The sequence below is a fragment of the Cryptomeria japonica genome, chromosome 7, assembly GCF_030272615.1.
Source record: "Cryptomeria japonica chromosome 7, Sugi_1.0, whole genome shotgun sequence".
Taxonomy (NCBI): Eukaryota; Viridiplantae; Streptophyta; class Pinopsida; order Cupressales; family Cupressaceae; genus Cryptomeria; species Cryptomeria japonica.
The window spans coordinates 657,140,714-657,162,321 of record NC_081411.1 but is presented as its reverse complement, the minus strand read 5'-3'; positions in this window follow the sequence as shown (position 1 = coordinate 657,162,321).

Sequence of the window (21,608 nt, the reverse complement as noted above, 5' to 3'; positions counted from 1 at the left end):
ATCTCCTCAGCTAATTGCATGAATAGTGTAGTCGTATGAGACATTTGTGTAGTTAGCAGTATTGTCTTGCGTACCTGATGTGGTAGCTTTCCCCTTGTCATGCTTAACAAAAGGATCCTTAAAAATCCTATGATTTGTGTTTGCTGAGGTTTTATCAGTATCAATGGTGATGTTCCCTTGGTCTATCATATCTTGGACCAAGTTTTTCAATTTGTAGCAACTTGCTATTTTGTGACCTTTAGTCCAATGATAATCGTAGAAATCATTATCATTCCACCATGTGGGTTTGAAAGGACCTGGTTCATACACTCTTACTTCAGGTAAAGTGATCATGTTTCTTTGTATTAACTTTTGGAGCGCTGAATCAATGGGTTCTCCTAGAGGTGTGTAATTTCTTCTTGGATCATTTACCCTGGGGTATCTTGTGTTCATGTTTTGTGTAGCATTTACATTTGTTGAGGTTGCGTTATTCCTTGTATGTGAATTAGATGACATACTCATTCCCAAAGATAAAACAGGTTGAGTTTTGTTTATTGTTATGGCATCTACAATACCATCATTGGTCACATTTTTGTTTTTTGACCAAAACTTAGATTTGTTATTGTTGTTGGTATTGACATACTTAATAAGACCTTGTTCTACTAGTCCCTTCTCACATTTGAGAGCTTTTTCTGTGATTTGTTTGAATGTGGTTAAACATTGCATTTGTATTGGATATTTAATCTTAGGAATCAAATTTTATGTGAACATATCCACTTGCTCTATTTCTGGGATAACTATCTTGCACCTCCTATAGAGAGCCCTCCATCATTGTATGAAGGATGCAAATGTTTCATTCTCATATTGTTTAGCACCACACAAGTCCATCAAAGTAACTGGGGTGTCAATTTTGTGCAAGAAGTTTGCAATAAATTGTTCAACTAATTATCCCCATGATGTGATGGTTGGTGGTAAATGTGAAAACCACTCTAAAGCCGGACCCCCTAGACTTTTAGGAAATAATCTCATTAGATAAGTATCTTCTAAGGCAACCTCTATACATGCCATAAAAATTCTCTAATATGATCTCTAGGATCACCCTTCCCTCTATATCTATCAAATTTGGGCATTTCAAAATGTTGTGGGAAAGGCGGCATGTATAATGTGTGATCGAATGGATAAGGATGTAAGTCCTGCATTGTGTAGCTCATTTTGTCATTACCAGTTTGCATGGTCATCATTTGTTTTTGTAAATTCTGTATTTGTTGTGTCAGAATATCTATTTGTGTCAAAGGTATACCTTATGTTTGTGTATGTCCCAGAAAAGGATTCATGGTTGCATAACTAGGAGGTTGTTGGAAGCTACCAAGATTATAACCTTGTATGTTGTGTGTTCCACTAGGTACTGTGAAATAGCTGATATGCGAACCCATGTTTGGTTGAGTTGTACTTGTTTTATTGGCAAGACCTCGATTTGCATTTTGATAACTATATGTGGATCCCATAGAATAGGAAACTGGAGGTTGGGCTGCACTTGTTACTTGTGTTTGAATAGGTGCTGAGACACTTGATATTATCAGTATGCTTTGTGATGGTATACTAGCATTGATCGCCGAAGATGACACACTTGTTTGAAAGTTTGCATTTGTGTTGACATTTGTTTGGATAGGTACATTTTGAAGAAAATTGGAGGTTGTTGCTTACATTTGTATCAAGGGTGGTGTTTGACTATTATATTGACATAAAGTTTTTCCTGGTGGTAAAATGTAATGCCCCGCCAGGAAACCCTGAAGGGATTAAGCCATAACACAAGAATAGAGTGCAATAATTTTTTTTTTTTAAGGTTACACCACATTAAGATACAACAAGATATCAAAGATTCAGATTACATAGCGGAAGACAACAACTAACACCTAAAGAGTTTCCCAACGAGATTACTTAAATATCACAATTTACTTAACTCACACAATTAATCCAATAAGCTGATTATTTAATAACGAGATAATTCTTAATCAGGATAATTTCTTTCAAAAGATGGAAATATAAATCACAAGCAATGACTCATCCATTAAGATCTATTCATAATCTTCATTCAAGCTTTTCATTTAAAATTATAAGCCATACATCTAATATCCTAACACACTAGGATTCCATCATAACGTAAGAGATCTTGTCAAGCATATTTAATTTCTAACCACAACTGAATAGATTCCATTACTCTAAGATACATTCATTCATATTCCAACTTATTGCATTTTAAAAGATGATTACATACAGGCATCTATGATAAGTCTCATCTAAACCACTTAAGCATTCGATCAACATGGCATTCAAGAAGGAACTGAATATAAGCATTTAAAGTTAATTCCATTTATCCACTTAACCATTCTAACATAAGCTAATCATACATGATAAAGCTGAATAAAGGAAACATAAGAGAACACATCACATAACACCATAATGATCTCGGAGTTCACCCCTAAAGGGCTACATCTCCGGGTCTGCTCAACTGCAAGACCCCTCTGATAATTAATAAAGTTAAGAATACAAGAGGTTACACCATTACAATCCGGCCATCAAGGCAAAATATAAACAATATACAAACGACCGCATCGGTCAATTAATACATAAACGATCCCTGAAAAGAATAGGATCCAGCTGAACAAAATCAAGCTAATACCAAGGTCCAGGAGAGCATCCATACAACTGAGCCATCACCACCCAAGGTCTATCATGAAACTGACACTCACAAGGGCATAAACAAAAGAACGACCCACAAAGGTACTCATAACAGGACAAAACGACAACACACTAGCGAACGTAGGGACAAGTGTCATCACACAACCTGGTATGGATACCATGGCAAGTCTTCATAGGTCCCGGCCCCATACACTGGGTCACCCTGGCAACCTAATCCGAGCTTCCAGCCCATCCAAGCCTCATGTGGACCCACACATCCTCTCGTGAAGACAAGGATGGTAGTTTGCCATTTCAGGCCTTCTCACAGCATGTCGAATCTATGATAGCACTCGGCCCATGTGTGAGGCACATTTATCTTACTTAGAAATTACATTCTAATCTACTTAGGTTATCACTTTTTAGACTCACTTTCGACGGGTTACCCAGCAACCACTTTGGGCATGGCCCCCAATCAAAAGCCACTTTCCCATACGACACTAGACTATACTCAAACGAACTCAAAACCAGGGAATACACATGGTCAAACGAACGGAGTTCAAAAAGAGAGAAACAACCATTTGGTCAAACACGACTCAAAGATGATCACTTACTAACGGTACTCTGACTAGAGACCTGACCAACAACGATCAACCACAAATCAACATTCGACTCACACAAAGAGGATATGACCAAATACGACACTACCACCACACAACAGTCAACTCGGAATCGAGGACTGAAACAGGTACCCCAAATCATGCCATACGACAGGGTCCTATCAAAACAAACACAACTTGCCATTTCATAATTAAAAGCGAATATAGAAATTAAACTCGCATAGGCAATATCCAGAAGATACAATCTTTTCTAAATTGATCTAAACATTAAAAGTCGATCAAGTTTTCTACAAGATCTAAATCAGATTACAGTTATCTACCTCAACTAGGGATAAGTTGTTCTTGGTTTTCTAACTCTCTAAGGTCCAAAGCATCGAATAGACATATTAAGCCATAATGAGTTCTTAAACCAAATTCATATTAATCAAATTCAGACAACCATTAATCAATTAAAAAAAAATATTTAATCTCCAATAAAACACCATTGACGCACTGGTTCAAAACCAACCTCTACAGTTTCATATTTTCACGCCTAGTTGCTCTATACGGATCACGGAAATATAAATATAAAAAGGGAACCCAAATGAAGATAATCATTTCCAAAAGCACCTTGTTTAAATTCAAATATCCAATGATACATATTTCACTTACTTCTCAATTACTCAAATGATATGTTCTGGAATGATATTTAACATAATCAATTAGTAATTACATTGCATTTCAACAATTTTCCAATAACATAATATTCTATTTTGTTTTTAACAATACTTCCTCAATTAGCCAAATACTCTAATCAGCTAGAAGGCAAGATATAATTTTATTAATCCAAGATAGTCCAAATTATGACCAATTAATATTCAATGGCGAAAATGATAATTCTAGAATTTAATTAGAAAATGTGCACCAATCCTAAAATGAAATTGAATATCAATTAACGGGTAAAATTCCTTTACCCCATTAATCAACATGAAATTAATCATTAAATAGAATTATGCCATAGTATCCATAATTAAAAACTTAATTAACAATTTCCATTAACTAATATTTAAATATTATATATTTTTTTGAATATAAAAAAAATACATTAAAAAAAACTTTTTTAAAAAAAAAACTAATATATAAAAAAAAACATTTAAACGAATTGAGTTACAACGGCCGCATGGGGAACCGGGCCGTGCCCTAGCCCCAGCGGCTCCCGCGCAGGGACGCCCGCTCCCTGCGGACACCGCGGCGGAGACGCAGTGCCTGCGGCCGCCGCAGGGGTCGCAGCGAGCTGCGGCCCCGCCGGTTGCAGCTTGCACGAGGAGAAAGGTAGAAACGGGGGGGGGGGGGGACAAGCGGGGGAGGGGAGGAGGAGCGGGTGGAGCTCCACTCCCCGCCCTCCAAACCCCAACCCACAGTCTAAAAAAAAACAAAAAGCACAGTCCAAAAACTTAGAACAAACGCCCTCCACAAAAATTTGATAAGAAATTTCGATTTAATATAACACCAGTTTAAACGAACTGTGTTTGGGATCACGTTTTCTTTGATGGTTTTCATTCTTTCCAAACACAAAGGGGTTTCCAACACCCAAACAGCAATGAGGAATAACACACCTCAATAAAATTTATTTATTTTTATTTAACAACACAAACCAGACATGGCAAAAAGAACCATTTTAACACAATGATACAACCATGAATTTTCTTGAAGAACACAAGCTAAAAGCATGGATTTAAACCCACAAATCCAAATTTACATCTGATAACAATATTTTAAAAGATTGGATTTTGCAACAATCAATTTCACCCAACAGACCATTTCAAAACAACAAGGAAGAACAGTTAAGGTAAATCCTACCTTCATACGCATTCCTGGCATAGCTGAAGGAGAGCCCAATCCTGCCAGATCCAGAAGAACTTTCTTCCTCCCCAAAACCCCCAATTTCATCCAAAAATATTTTCCAACCAAAAATTCTCCAAAAAATGTCCATCCTCCAAATTTCCCCAAATTTTGGGTTATATGGAAGAGTTGACCAAAAATTCTATTTTTGGAATTAAAACTTTTATTTAAAAATAATCTTCCAAAACTAATTCTTTTCTAACTATAGCAACAAATTAACTTGCTTTTCAATTCCAAAAAACGATTTTCTCATTTAAACCAATTTAGCCTTTCTAATTTCAGAAGCCAACAGAATACAATTAAGTCTATTGTGATAAAATACAAAACTTTCTTTTTTAACAACATATATAAAATGCATTTAATATTCAAAATTAGTCATTTAATCGAACTCACTCCCAATTTAAAACGAGCAATCCAATATCAACGAAAATCGCATAACGAAATCTCGATTAATCTAGTCCATTAATCTCTAATGCACAATTACATATTTAAATAGAATAATTACCATGGACTAATTAATCAATTTAACCATGCACACCAAGCACGCAAATCGAGAAGGTCAACCAAACAGACGACTCACAAACCCAAACAAAAAGGGAACATCGACGACGACTGACGATGCTCACTTGAGCACGATGAAGGTCAACCAGGGTCTTACGACCACCTAATCCAACTCTAAGGATTAAAGAGGTACACTCAAACCTGCAAATTCAGGTGAAGACGAACCTCGCACTCATGCGGCATTGTACCTGAAATTTCCTGCAACCAAGAGTCATACATGCATACATATATAAAATTTAATGAAAGCATTAGTCCGATACTAATATCACGAAATAGGAACACTAAATAACTTGCATACAACTAGTGTGAAAACCACATCAACAGCTATGCGTTAAATCAAACATCTGACTACAATATTATATTAAGATAAACTAACCAAGATTAAACCAAGATTAGAGATTGATTAGGGTAGGGGTACTACATAAAATCTCTATGACATCAAAATCCTCAAGTAGTTTTGCCCCATTTTGTATTAACAACGAAAGATACTTCTTCCCTATCGCTATGTCTAAGTGCATCTAGGATCATGAGGACATGTGGGTCTTGTTGTGCGGATTCAATTTCTTCCTTTGTCAAATGTTGTTGTAATTCGTTTAGGGTGGACATTGTTTGTGTACCTGAGTGTTGACCTATTGATATGTCTAAATTCCAAGTAGGGTTTACAGACTATGCGTTGTTTGGGTCCATTATTCCTTTTGCTTTTTGTGACCTTGTGATGGGCATCTAAAATTGCTTATATGAAGGTGGTTCTATTCAAGATGAAGACTTAACTCTAGACTGTAGACATAAATGCAAGGCTATACTAGACTCTCTATTGAGGATTTTGACGTGAGACCTTTTGAACATTCCTAGATTTCTCTAATGCAAGTCTTTCCATTTGTTGACGAAGTTGTTCAGCCTCAATCTCTTTATCAATTATACGGGAAATCCTAGACCCAATGTTTATCTCATGTATGACTCTTATATACTAAGGTGCACTTCTTCTTAAATCCCAAGCTAAATTAGCCAAACCATCAATGATTTCTCATTGACCGTCGTTTGGAACTAAATTAGGTTGCTCGAAGGGGAGCAAACCATCACTTGGGAGTCCCATGAAGGCACATGCTATGAATCTATAACTGACAATGGACTTAGACATATATGAGGTCTAGATGATGACATATATGATAATGTAGGACTATGTAACTAATATGGATGATAATGCAAAAGACTAGGACGATAATGAGGATGTAAGTGGGACTACGCAAAAGACGTAGGATGATAATGAGGATGTAAGTGGGACTATGCAAAAGATGTAGGATGATAATGAAGACATAAGTGGGACTATGCAAAGGACGTAGGATGATAATGAGGACGTGATTAGGACTATGCAAGAGACGTAGGACAATAATGAGGATGTAAGTGGGACTATGCAAAGGACGTAGGATGATAATGAGGATGTGATTAGGACTATGCAAAAGACTATGTAAAAGACTGCCTAGGGTCACAAGTATGTCAAGACTTTTGAGTTTCGGTTTCAAAATGGACTTTGTTTTCTATAACTTTGTGTGTAGGACAATGTTTTGTAGTTTTCCAAATTTGAGAACAATTGTTGGTAGGTATGTATAGCTGACTGACTCAATTTTCATACAATCTCAAAAAATTTGGAGATACGTGGGATAGGGCCTGAAACAGCCCAAGGGACTGACTCAATACTGGTCTAGCACATCGATACATAAAAAAGCATGGAATACAATCTTAGGCTTGATAGTGGAAACCATTCAAGTGAAGCCCTTACAATAAAATACCAAGACAAAATGAACAGATAGAGAGTCTGGCAGCACTGGCTCCACTCCACAGCACACACTTCTCAGGCATGCCAGTCTCTCTTACCTCGAAGATATGAAGATCTTATAGCTGAGGGATTCCTGTATCATAGTGTAAGGTACATGAAGGGTATCTATAGGGTATGATTTGCACTCCCGGAGTCACTAAATGTAGGGTTTTTTGGAAACTAGATTGGTTCTTAGTATTAGGTTTCGAGGGGTCCCAATCCAACGACGGATTCTTAGAGCAAGCCACTTAAGGCTTTAGTTGAGCTTATCGGTGCAGGGAAGGCCCCCACATACATAGAATTCACTCAACACTCTAGCCACCTGACCAATATATTTATATAGCGGCTCAAAAAACTTTCTTGAGAGTACAATGGGAGGGATGATATCCCCAATGCATCCCAATTCGAAGTACCTCTGTAGGGTGATGAAATCCCCAATCAAAGATACCCCTCACTATGTAGAAAAAAAGAAAATTTGGATGTCATTGTCACCTTCCTTCTTTCTCCTAAGACCCTGAAGGCGGGTGAAAAATCAGTTAGTGCAACAGTAGGTCCACCCCAGACACAATAAAAAGTTCTTTACCTTAAGAAAAAGAGAAATGATTTAATCTAATGCAGCGTGATTCACGTTCATTTTATAGCCCAAATTTAGGTTTTATATATGCATGTGCATGTCTATTTTAAACACCAAATCCAAGTATGAAGGCATACATGTCAATTTTAACCATTTGTTGATTTTAAGCACCAAAAACCAAGTGTGAGATACATGCATGTCAATTTTAGCCCATGTTCATTTTAAGCACCAACAATGAAGTGTGAGATTGTCCATGCATGTCCATTTTAACTGTTGTTGATTTTAAGCACTAAAAATGAAGTGTGAAGTGTGCATGCAAAAATACTAATCTAATCCTCTTTGCAAATCCACCACAAGCTGTAAACAGAATATTAGTAGTAAAACCAAACTAACAGAAAATAGAAACTCAAAACTTGACAGAGACGATTGCGTAATTTTACTTGTGTGATTATGTGATACTTACAGACTGAATGCATGAACCTGATAGAGTGAATGTGTAATTTTGACAGACCAAATGCATGATGATGACTGATCGATTGCATAGCACTAATAGGTCGATTGCATGACAGACAGGTAGACAACAACAAAAGTTAAAAACTAAAAAATATAAGAAAACTAAACCCGATTAGGAACCTGCAAAACCAATTGTGAAGCCCTAGCCAAATCTCTCATCATCCATTCAATATTGATTAGGTCATATTTAACTTGATAAGAAATAACTAAGCTATTGTATCTATCTAAGGTCAGTTGCTCTTTCAAATCCTGTATCAATTTTTCTGCCTGAAGAACCTTTTGATAGGATTTGGCTTCTCTCCTTTGTTACTTCATCCTCCTTGCACCTGAAATCCTGAATTGAACTTTTCTTGCCATAAACTGTTATAATCAAATCATAAAATAAAAGCAATTTGATCCCAGATTTACCCAATTTAAGATAGAATTAAACAAAACAAATAATAGATGGAAGAAAGAATTAAACAACAAAGCTTCCTGCGAATGCGTGATGCAGAAAGGGCGATTGCGGGATCTAGACAAGGCAATTGTGTGACCCTGTCAGAATGAATGCATCACCCCAAAGGGTCGAATGCATGATCCTATCTATGCGATTGCGTGACGGAAAATATTTTCTCAAAATTCATGCAACCTGCAAAAAAAATAAAAAATCCGCACAATCTGCAAAAATCACACAGAAAAATAAAGAGGGTTAAATTGTTGTTAGTTCATGTCGGGTTCACTAAAATGTGTATGTGTAAAATTATTCTTAAAAATAAGTAATCAATTAGAAGAAAAAGGGAAATCATGAATCCCTATCTAATCAAAGAATTTAACAAATAAAACAATGGAATAACACAATCAAGCAAATAGGAATTAAAATAATCAAATCAAATCAAAGCTCCCTATCCCAAGATTGCATATTACTTCCATTGCTCTTCTCCTCTCTATGGTATGATGGCTCTTAGATATTGTGCTGGTAGCCTGCAAGTGACACAAAGATTCAAAGTTCGTGATTATTGAAAATGGAGATTGGATGATCAATTTATAGATTTTTGGAGAAGATTGATTGAAAGGTGGAACAGATTGATCAAGATGTGGAACTCACGTGAGCTCACATCAAACTTGATAGTTCAATTGCTGATAGTAGGAGTGAAACTCAATAGATGGAATAGATTAATTGAGTCAACTGATTGAGAAAAAGTTGATTGAAAGAAGAAAAAGAATGATTGGTGGAGATAAAGAAGATGACACAGAGAGCTTAATTTAGAAAAAGCTAACTGAAAGATGGAAATGGAAGTTGAAGAGATAAATGATTTAATTAATTAATTTAGCATGTGCTTGCATTTAGATTTAGATTGTCAATTTAATCTTTGCATGATATTTATTCAAATAATTGAATTTATTTTAATTCAATTTAGTATTTGAATATATTTAGAGCTTAACTTTGATTTTCAATTTGGTTTTTTAAATCATGCACATGTAATTGAATTTGGAAGAAATTAGAAGAATATGAAATTAAATGAAATTAGAATTTGGGGATTTGGAAGAATTAAATAGTTAATTAAATAATCTAAAGAAACTATTTAATTATTTTAGAAATAGAATTCAATTAAAGGATTAAATCACAATTAACTAAATAATAAATATTTAATTAATATTTAGAAGAGAGTTGAATGTTTAGATGATTGGAGATAGAAATTGAATAATTAGTAATTCATTTAAATAATATAGATTATTTAAATTGGGAAATTAATCATAATTAATTAAATAAATATTTAATTAATGTTTAGAAAATGATTAAAATGATTAAATGATGATAGAAAGTAGAATAATTAGTAATTTTATGAGGAAATATGAAATTAGAAGAATAAGATTAACTTAATTAAAGAATTATTTAATCAATTAGAGGAATAATTAGTACATGATCAATGAGACATTTTTAGGTGTCTACACATGGAATGTTGCAGAGGGCTCTTCAATATGCACTGCCACTCGGTAGTTCCATGGCATGTACTCCCAGTGCAATTTCCTGCAACCTTCGCAAGAAAAATTCTCTATTTTGCCACTCATTGAATTGCTAAAACTTTCAAACACTTTGGTTGATAATTGTGAACTAATGCAAGAAAGTTTCCTTTTATAAACAAAAAATAGCTTGCCACGCAAAAATAGGTTCTGAAAGGATTGCATTAAGGCAATCTTTATGTTGCAATAATTAGTCAGACTATTAAAAACCACACTCAAAATTTCTTGCATTAACATGTGATAGTAGCGTAGCTGAGGGAGTGTGTGAGAAGCCAAAAACATCCTTTCCCCATGTGAGCTGACATCATCAACCTCTCAGAGTACTCGCATTGTCCTATCATTCATAGAATCTCCAAGGCTCCATTTTAAGTGCATACATGTGAGTGTCCTATCATTTATACAATCTGGAGGCTTCATTTTAAGTGCATACATGCGAGTACTCATTGAGGTATAATTTGGCATTAAAGTGCTATAATTTCCTTTTGTACTAATTCAAGCGATTTGGGGTATGAAGACAGTTTGATGGGAGAGTTAACAGACTCAATTGAAATGCCATCACAGCCCATGTTTGCTAATTTGTCAGCTATGGAATTGCCTTCCTTTAATGTATGGCTGACAATGTAATCTGTAAATGACTCAAGTAAATCCCAAATACACTTTAAAACATACGATAAGTGCCATGTCTTAGACGTTTTTGATGTAATTGCATTGATGATAACTAATGAATCCCCTTCTAAATGTATGTTGGAGAGACTGCATTTCCTTGCTAACACCAGGATGACTAGTAAAGCATTTGCCTCTGCCAAATTGTTGGTACCCAAGGAGATGGGAGATGCTTGGAAAGAACACATTTTCTCATGATGATCTCGAATGCAAACTTCAATTCCTGACTTCCCTGGATTTCCAAGGGAAGAGCCATCAAAGTTGATCTTAAAGAAATTAGGTGTAGGGGGTAACCATTTTATGGAAGATCGATCTTTAACATGAGTTGATGACCAATTCGGAGGAATACCAATTGGTATAAGAATACCATTCCATGATTTTTCAATTACCTTATCCCACTTGGTAAATGAATGATTTGTCGTGCCCAGACTTTAGGGCACAAAAACGGAACAAATTTTTTTTTTTTTTTTGACCACATGAACTCGCAATATATCCTAATAATAATAACTTTATTAGAGTTTTGTCTCATCTAGTGTGAGAATAAAATTGTTTACTAAGGTTGGGTTAATTAACCATCTCGAACGAGCGACTTGTTTGGTGAAGATTAAATTAGTATCACGGATTATTGGCTAGCTCAATTACCTAACTCAAGTTGTCGCTAATAAAAAATAAGGGTTAATTGGTCATCTAAATGTATTAAATCATTCCAAGTCATATAATGATATTGCTAATGATTAATTGATGCTCATGCAAAATTTATTATTTAAATCCGACCGATGAGGGTTCAAATTTCTATGAAGTCATTTGCCCACTAAGACCGACAAAAGCTAAAGCCAATTCTAATTTTTCTAACCCCTTAATTTTGATGATTTAATTTCGATCCGACCAAAATCGGTCTCAAGGCCTAAGGTTCAAAAAAAATCTACAAATTTCTCCTTTTTAAATTTTCCTAACGTCCAAATATATGGGGGAAAGTCTATTGATTAATTAAATATATCAATGGATTTAACGTATAGTTTATCCAACTATATTAATCCTTTATTATTAGTCCCCTTGAATTAACTATATTAAAATTTAAATTTTCTAAAGAATGGAAACATATATTAATTCAATTATTAAATTAACCCCAAATATATATTAAAATCAAAGTTTAAAATTCCAATTTAAATTTTCCATATATATATATATATAAATATATTTATTTATATATATATATATATATATGTATATATACATATATAAATTTCTTAAAATGCTAACCCTAACCCGAAATGGGGTTAGGGTTGCATTTCTATATATTACACTTTGTTTTATTTTCTTATCATTTTATACCCTAACCTGAAATGGGTTAGGGTTTATTAAACCCCTTTTTTTTTATTATTTGTTTTTTTTTTTTGAGTGAGGGAGATTGCAGGTACGGCGGAGGGACGGTGAAGAGGGTTTCAAAGTGGGAAGCGGCGGAGGAAGTGGGGAGGGTTTCCGGGGGCCGCTGTGCATACGCACAGTGGGGGCAGCGCCGCCCACTGTGTGTACACACAGTGGCAGATGGCATAGCCGCCGCCCACTATGTATACACACAGTGGCGGGCGCCGCTCACTGTGCGTAGCACAGTGGCGGCCGCGACCGCTCCACTGTGTTACACACAGTGCGGTGCCCTTCGGCGCCGCCCACTGTGTGTAGCACAGTGGCTCGGCCGTGGCTGTCCACTGTGTTACACACAGTGGCCCGCGTTTTCCCCATTTCTTTTTCTTTTTTTTTAAACATTTTAATATATTTCGTGGTTGTAAAATATTATATGATGTGTTTTTTTTTTGAATATCAAATATATATATATATATACGGTGCACAATATCTTATATGAATATGTAATATATATATATATTTGAATATATATATTTATATATACATATAACATTGCTATGATCAGACATAACATATATGTCTATGTATTTTTTTTTTTTCCACAGGCATCCGTAGAGTATGTTTTTGGATGCAGAAATATATATATATATATAGGATTAAGAAGTTTATTCTGCAATATTTTTTTTTTTAACACAACAACATGCAATACGTCTATATATTTTGTAATAGGGATACACAAGTTCAGAATATATCTCTTCTCTTGTTGTTGCAGGGGTATGCACATCCAGGAATTTATATATATATTTATAAGTATATAGGTATATATTTTTCAATATATATACTTATATACCTATAGATATATATAAGTTAAATGTTAAAATAATAGGGCTGAAAACCCTTATATTGGTTTGAGATTTTAACCATTAAACATTTTGTTCTAGTCTTCTAACAGCATTAAGAATAGGTCTTATTTATCTTCTTATTTAGCAGTCATACATCCTACTTTCTACAGCAATGTAAAAATACTGGTTCTCTTTTTTTTAATAGTCATAAAATAACAGTAATCTAAACTATGCAAGTAAATAATGAAACCTAATGCATTTTTATTTTTATTTTCTTTTCTTTAATATTGCAGTAAATAAACAAGTGAAGAGACCAGATTTAGATGTAGTCTACAGCAACACAATAGACATCAAAATATAAATAAAAATTACATTGTTTTCCAGAATGATAAGTTACAATAGCCCATATATAAAAATGGGTGAATAACCTAAACAGTCTTCTCTTTCTTAATCTTTACACAGTGAATAAAAGAATACATTTATTTAAACAGAAAAAGAATCAATTTAAGCCCTATATTTACATATACATTTTCTTTTTTTTTTGCTACAAATCATAAAGTTACATTTCCTTTCTTTGCTTTTCTGCATTTAAATAAAAATTTGAGTCTGAAACATCTGCAACCAAACAAACTGCAACTCTTAATCTTTTTCCCAAGCCACCTGCATGTAAGATTTAGGACTGTGACCATGGGATGCTCACCTCCCAGCCTAGGCTTACCAGAAGCCACCCCCGAGCTAGGAGAATCAAGACCTAGACAGGGTTACAACCAAGCAATACAACACAACAATAGGGCAAATACTCATACATACACCTTCCCATCCCAAGCTACACTTTCACCACATTTTGTGATGATCAATCTACGGGTGGAAGTGGACCAAGTACCATTGGGGAGACTGCAGCCAAAATACAACTCAAGCCACCTCATGGCAACACAAAATACACAACAGATTCATCCCACACACCTTATGCCCCCCAAAGGCTCAAAGCCATATTCTCTCCCCTTATGACTATGCCCCCCAAAGGCTCAAAGCCATATTCTCTCCCCTTATGACCCCCAAATGCATACACAAGGCTATGCAGCAAGGGTCACAAGGGACACCCTTGAGATCACTCTCCTTAAGGAGAGCCTCTCACCCAAGGCTGTCATGCTTCTTCCACCCCAAGGTCATCCTACTCCCCCAAGTGTAGGAGATCTTGGACACTCCCAAAGCAAGAACACATAAACAAACAAAAAACATAAAAATGAAACTTACATTTCTCTTTTTTTTTTTTACAACAATCTACATATACACCACTCTTTTCACAAGCATTTCTTTCAAAAGAAGGAACAACTTAAACAACATAAACAAAGAGAATACAACCAACCTTAATCTGCCAATAGGTATGTTAGACTTAGTTGGAGATGAGCTGCCCAAATCCACACAAACTTTCTGCAATCCCTTGGCCCCCAAATTTCACTATTCCAAAAACTGGTTTTTTTTCCTCCAAAGTTTTTCCAAAAATCTCCAAGGATGGAGAGTGGGTGATTAGCTCACTAAGCTTCCATTCTTAGCCTAAGAAGGCCTCTCTCACTCCTTCCAACCTCTTGGATAGAGTGAGGGATCCCCCATTGGGTTGGTCTTCCCTAGGTCTTACACACTCCCTAACCTAGGTGTCTAGAGAAGGGAAATGGAATGGGGAAGAGGGATTACTATCTCCAAGAAGGTTATCCTACCAAGGATGGCACCCCTATAGATGGAATTCGTCCATCTTGGGAAAACCACTTTTTTGGGTGGTTAAACAAGTCCTAAGGGAAAGACACATGGCCAATTTTGGCCTTCACCCATAGGTACCCCATGAGGCCTAATAGAAAAGCTCTAAAATTGACTCTAGGAGTTGATTTGACCTTCAAAAAGTCCACCTGAAGTTAACCTACGGGTCAACTCTGAGTTGACCTTCCTTGTGGCTCACTAACCTAGATTTCTTGGTTCCTTCAAGGATAACCAGGAGATATAACAATTAACAAAATAAAACTCTCTAAAAAGGTGACATGACAAATTGCCAACACAACATACTACATAGGTGTCAAGTGACACTACAAAATAATTCCACATCACAATATACACATGGCAATTGTCCCTTAAACAATTAAAACAATCCAATAAATACAAATTACACTCATGCAACATTTTACATTTACGAATAAAATATAGTACATACGGGGTGTTGTCTCTCCAAATAGACAACCCCTGGTTTTACTAACACTCATTGGCCTAGGCTTGATTCTCCATAATATTTCCATGGTCACATGGATAATTTCCTGCACATCTCAATTTAAACATTAGTACTTCCCAAATAGCCTCATATAATATATAACACATAATCAGAATACAATACATTCATTCTGCAAAGACTTGTCATTATAAAATACGATTTGTCACAAATCAAAGCAATTTCATCATAATCCTCAAAATTTGGTCCATCTACAAGATATGCAAACATTTTTCTAACATTATAACAAATCCTGAAATTTAGATAATAACTTGCATCTTCACAATATTACCCTAATCTAGAATCATATAATATTCTATAATCCACAAGGCATAGAAATGAAGCATCCATATATATATCAATGTTACCAAAATCGTGGGACCATGTAAAGTTCTCTATCCATAGTGTGTCAAAACTAGCATCCAAAATAGTTCCAAAATAAAAATAACTGAAGAGATAGGATGGGTCAGGGTAGGGCCTCACATGATTGTCCTTGGAATTAGAGAGAGAATAATTTATGATTTTTGCAATCGAATTTTCCAACTTGGCCAGAACTTGATCTAGGGAGGAGGATTCTTTTCTGAATTTTTTTTTATTTCTCTCCCACTAGATGGCCTAAATGATGAGAGCAGGGGCACATTTCCAAATGCCTAAGAAAGTTGAAGATGAAAATAGAAGAGGCCAAGAGTTAAACATATCCCAAAGTGATTTCAGGAAGGGCATAAGAACTTGGAGTTTATTCATGATGAAGAACCAACATTGAGAGGCAAAAGTGTAGTGTAAAAATAAGTGATCCACTGATTCTTCTTCTAAGCCACAAAGCACACAATTGAAAACTTTTGAGATGCCCAATTTTACTAGTCTATCTGTTGTTAGGATTCTTTTGTTCAATGTTAACCATGCAAAACAACCTACTTTTGGCAAAACAATATCATTCCAATAAAATGAGTATGCCCGACTACTCACCTTACTACTACATCCCTGTTGTGTGGCTTTGTAGCCTTATTTAATTGAATATTTCCCTGATTTAGAAGCTGCCCAAATTATCACATCTTCCCTATTAGACATGAAAATTGTTCTATTCAAGAATATATCTATCAATGAAGAGGATTGTTGATTGGATATAGGAAGAAGATTCGGGTCTTTCCATATTGTTTTACCTGAAAAGATTTCTACAGCTGACACATAGTCACTCAATTTTATACCCTAGTGAGCTATAGCTATATTCATAATATCTTCCATATTATCCATTTGAGCAATTGGAGGATTCCCACACCATGAGTCTGTCCAAAAGTTAACACTTAAACCATTATTGACTTCCCATATAATATACTTAGTTACTAGACTTCTTGAATCAATCATAAAATTCCATATAGCTGACCCTTTTGAAGGATCCAAAATTTTCAAAACTCTGGATGGTTGGTTGTTGTCCAAATATTTGGCTTGCATGATCTGACACCATTTTGAAGTAGGATTAGTATACAATTTCCAAATCAGTTGTCCTCCAAAAGCCTTGTTGTGATGTTTTAAGTTATGAAGACCTACTCCTCCTTGAGACTTTTGTAATGACATATTTTCTAGAGAGACTAAAGGGATTTTCCTTTCATTTGTCATATTACTATTCCATAGAAATCTCTTACAAGTTTCTCTAACTGTTGAATGATAGATGAAGGTGCTTTGAGAATAGACATGTAGTAGTTCGGTATTGTTGTTAACACTATCTTTATAAGAAGAATTCTACCAGATAATGATAGCCACCTTACTTTCCATGCTGATATTTGTGCCTTGATTCTTCCAATAACATCAGACCAATAAGAAGATTTGTTTATCCCCATAAAGAAAGGAATACCAAGGTAAGTATATGGCAATTGATCCATTGGGAAGTCCAAAATCTTGGATATTTTTAGTGAAAAAATTGGATTTGTATTGAAAATAAAAAAGCTTAGACTTAGCAGCATTAATTTTCTTACCCAAAGCTGATGAATAGACTTCCAAAGTTTGCTTAATATGCCTAGATTTTGTTAGAGAAGACTTACCAAATAACAATGTGTCATCAACAAAAAGAGAGTGAGTAACTGCAATTAAAGTACTTGGAAGACTAGCTCCATGCCAAAGCCCTTTTGATGACTCAAGATTAATTCTTCTGCTAAAGGCATCTTCCATAAGAATAAAAAAGAAGGGTGATAAAGGGTCACCTTGTCTTACTCCCTGTGTACCCTAAAAAAACCCTGAGGAATGTCCATTTACTAGAATAGAAAAGTATGCACCTGAGACACAGGTTTTGATCCATTTGCACCATTTGTCTGAGAAGCCAAACTTAGATAATACCTTAAAGAGAAACTCCCACTTAACCCTGTCATAAGATTTCATCATGTCAAGTTTGACAACAAAATTTGCTTGCTGATTTTCATTGATAGAATGTAAAACCTCATGTGCTACTAAAGCCCCTTCCATAGTCTCCCTCCTTGGAACAAAGCCCCCCTATTCTTGCGAGATGATCTTACATATGAGATAATGCAGTCTGAGGTAAATTGCCTTAGTTACTATCTTATAGATCATGTTGCAGAGTGAAATAGGTTTGAACTTTGCAAATGTTGATGGAGAGGTTGTTTTTTTAATAAGAGCAATATTTGTTGCATTGAAACTTTTTAACATTGCACCCCTTTTCCTGGATTCTTCCATTGTTGCCAAAAGGTCTATCCCTATCACATCCCAACACTTTTGGAAGAAGAGAGTAGTGAATCCATTTGGACCTAGAGCTTTATCTAGGGAAAGGGATAATATCACTTTGTGGACTTCCCCTAAGGTGAAAGGGGCCAATAAAGCTCTATTATCTAAATCTATAATTAGAGGAGGAATAGACTGCAGTAACTGCTCAACTTTATCATTCCAAGAAGAATCTAAATCAGAAGGTACAGGGGCTAAAATATTCTTAAAAAACCTAACTCCTTGGTCTTGAATATCTGCCAGATTTTCAATCAATACCCCTGTGTCTGCATGCTTGATTGAGAATATAGCATTTGATGCTTTTCTTTGTTTTGTGGATGCATGAAAATTTTTTGTATTCTTGTCTCCCTGCTTCAACCAAAGCTCTCTAGACTTTTGTCTCCAATATTCTTCTTCTCTCTTACAAACCTCATCCCACTCACTTTGAAGACCCTTCTATGTATAGTACAAAAGTTGATCCAATCCCTTGGAGATTATATTTTGATTAACTTCTTCCAACTATTTTTCAATGAGTTTTTTTCGTTCAAATACATTCTTGAAGACCTTTCCATTCCATTATTTTGCCTTAACCTTAATAAACTAAAGTTTCTTAAAGAATTGGTACATCTTTGTTCCTCTTCATATAGGGGCAGATACCCACCACTGCCTTAATAATGCCTAAAAGTGTGGATGTCTAAACCACATATGTTCAAATTTAAAAGAACCAAAACAAGGCATCGGGTTCTGATTTTGCCATTCAAGTGCAATATGAATAGGAAAATGGTTTGATTCTGATATAGGAAGAATTTTGGAGCAATAACTGAATTGTTTGAGTTGCCACTCCAAAGGTATAAAAAACCTATCAAGTCTCTTTGCAATCTAAAGAAACCCTAATCTCCTATTAGTCCAAGTGAAGAGACCATTATTGGGAATCACATCCAATAAGTTGTTATTTGTGGTGAAATTTAGAAAATATTGCATAGTTCGTAGAGGCGGGCAAATTCCTCCTTGTTTCTCCTTATGAGACAAAATTGCATTAAAGTCTCCCCCTATGAGAAAATTTTGATCTTCTTCTTGTTGGAGCAATTGAGTTAGTTTATCCCATAAATCTTTCTTTTCTTGAGAAGGGGTAGGACAATACACATTGAATAGCATAAAGGTCATATCACAACATACTACTTTCAACATTTGCCAATTATGGTCTTGATCTAGTAGTTGAACTTGAACTCTTTAGGGTTCCATAATGTGAGCAATCCTCCTGAGGCCCCAGTACCTTGCATATGTGTAGATCCAAATTGTGTCCATTTAGCCACTGTTTTGAGATACATTTCCTCTGATAACTTCATTTCTTGAAGTATGTAGATGTCAGCCTTTGTAGAATCAAGATGAAGCTTAATTCTACCTCTTTTGTCAGGGGCATTAATGCCCCTGACATTCCATGAAATCACTTTCATTGTGAACAAGGAGTGCCTTTCACACTCCTTGTAACTCTTTTTGACACCTTGAATTTTCCAGCTAATGTACTCTAAACACCTACCTCTATTTCCTCTTGAATCTTGACAGAGTTCGGTTTTGTACTTCTTTTCTTAGGAGTTCTAAACACTTATGTCTTCATACTTGGACTTTGCTTGACTGATAATGACTATGAATAATCAAAGTTACTTGTTTTTGTCTCATCATCTTGTTGAGGAACTTCCATATCTTCCTGCATAATTTTTTACGAAGGGATATCTAAGTGTGGGGAGATCGGAGTGACATTTTGTTGAATCTTGTTTGTAAAACTTAATCCAACAAATTTACTTAGACCAAGAGTTTCCTTACCCCAGGGAAGTTTCCCTTCCACTGAAAAATCAATTGTTGGGCAACAACACATTACCTTTCATAAGGGGCACATTACATTTGTCATACTAACACCTTCCGATTCTGCAATTTCCTCAATCATAGTGGCAACTAATGTAAAAAAAAATGTTATCTGCTAACCCTTGAATATGTCTTTCATTTCTTGAAATAGCTACCCCTGAATTTGAAAATTCTGCATTAAACTCTGTATATCACTCGGGGATTCATTATACATTAGGTCCCAAACTACAAACTCTCTATCATTAGTTGTTTTGTCACATATTTGAAGAACCATTGTGGGCCTAAAGCAAGATGTATAGATATAGAAAAATCGAATCCAACTATACATGCTGAAAAAATTGGTCAGTTGAATAATCCAATGAACATAAGATAACTCAAATTTTGAGTCATCATGAGGACCAGAGATGATACTGCATGCTTGTATAGAATTAGAAGGCAAATCTGCCTCATGCTAATGAACGGTGCACAATAAAGGGTCTGAGCAATGATTTTTACAAACTAGAATCTTTGAACACTCAAGACCACTACAAGCATTAGTAAAATGCCCTAGTTTATGCTGATATTTGTGAATGTCCTCTGCATTATCCATCATGATGTCTTGATACCATAAACCCCATTTTGATGTGATAGAGATTTGCCTTGGAAGGGTTTTATTTGAATTAAGAAGTAGGCAAACTCTAACATCTCTTTGAATTACTTCAAAGGGTATAAGATCATGAGAAACAAAAATACCTAGTTGATTAGCCATGATCTCCACAATTTCTGGATCTCTGTATTCCAAAGGCAGACTCGGGAAAGAAATCCAGTAAGGGTAAAATCTACATAAATTAGCATCTAGCTTAAAGTTTGGAATCCAAGGCATGGTAAAAAGATCAGCCCCTTGACAAAACCAACCTTTGAATTTATGGACTACATCTCTATCTTTGGGTGAAGAAAACAGAACAACAAAAAACCCTGAATGGCTATCAACATAAAAAAGGTCACGAAAACCCAACCATTGGCTTTTAGCCCATGAAAGTAAAGATTGAAAAGGGATCGATGAACTAAACTTACCGATGAGAGCCAAATTTTAGGGAAATGATATAGATTGAGAGAGGACATGCTCAGGAAAAGTAATATTAATGATAGAGGCATTTTCTGCCTAATCCAATTTGGAAAGAGGTATTTCTGCCTCCTTGAGATTGGCATGTTTTCTTCGAGGCACAAATCTTGGATTGAAAGGACCTCCATGATCACCATGATGTTTTGTTTCATTATCCCCTTTGACTAAACATTCCTTTTGAAAATATTGTTGGGATATAAACGG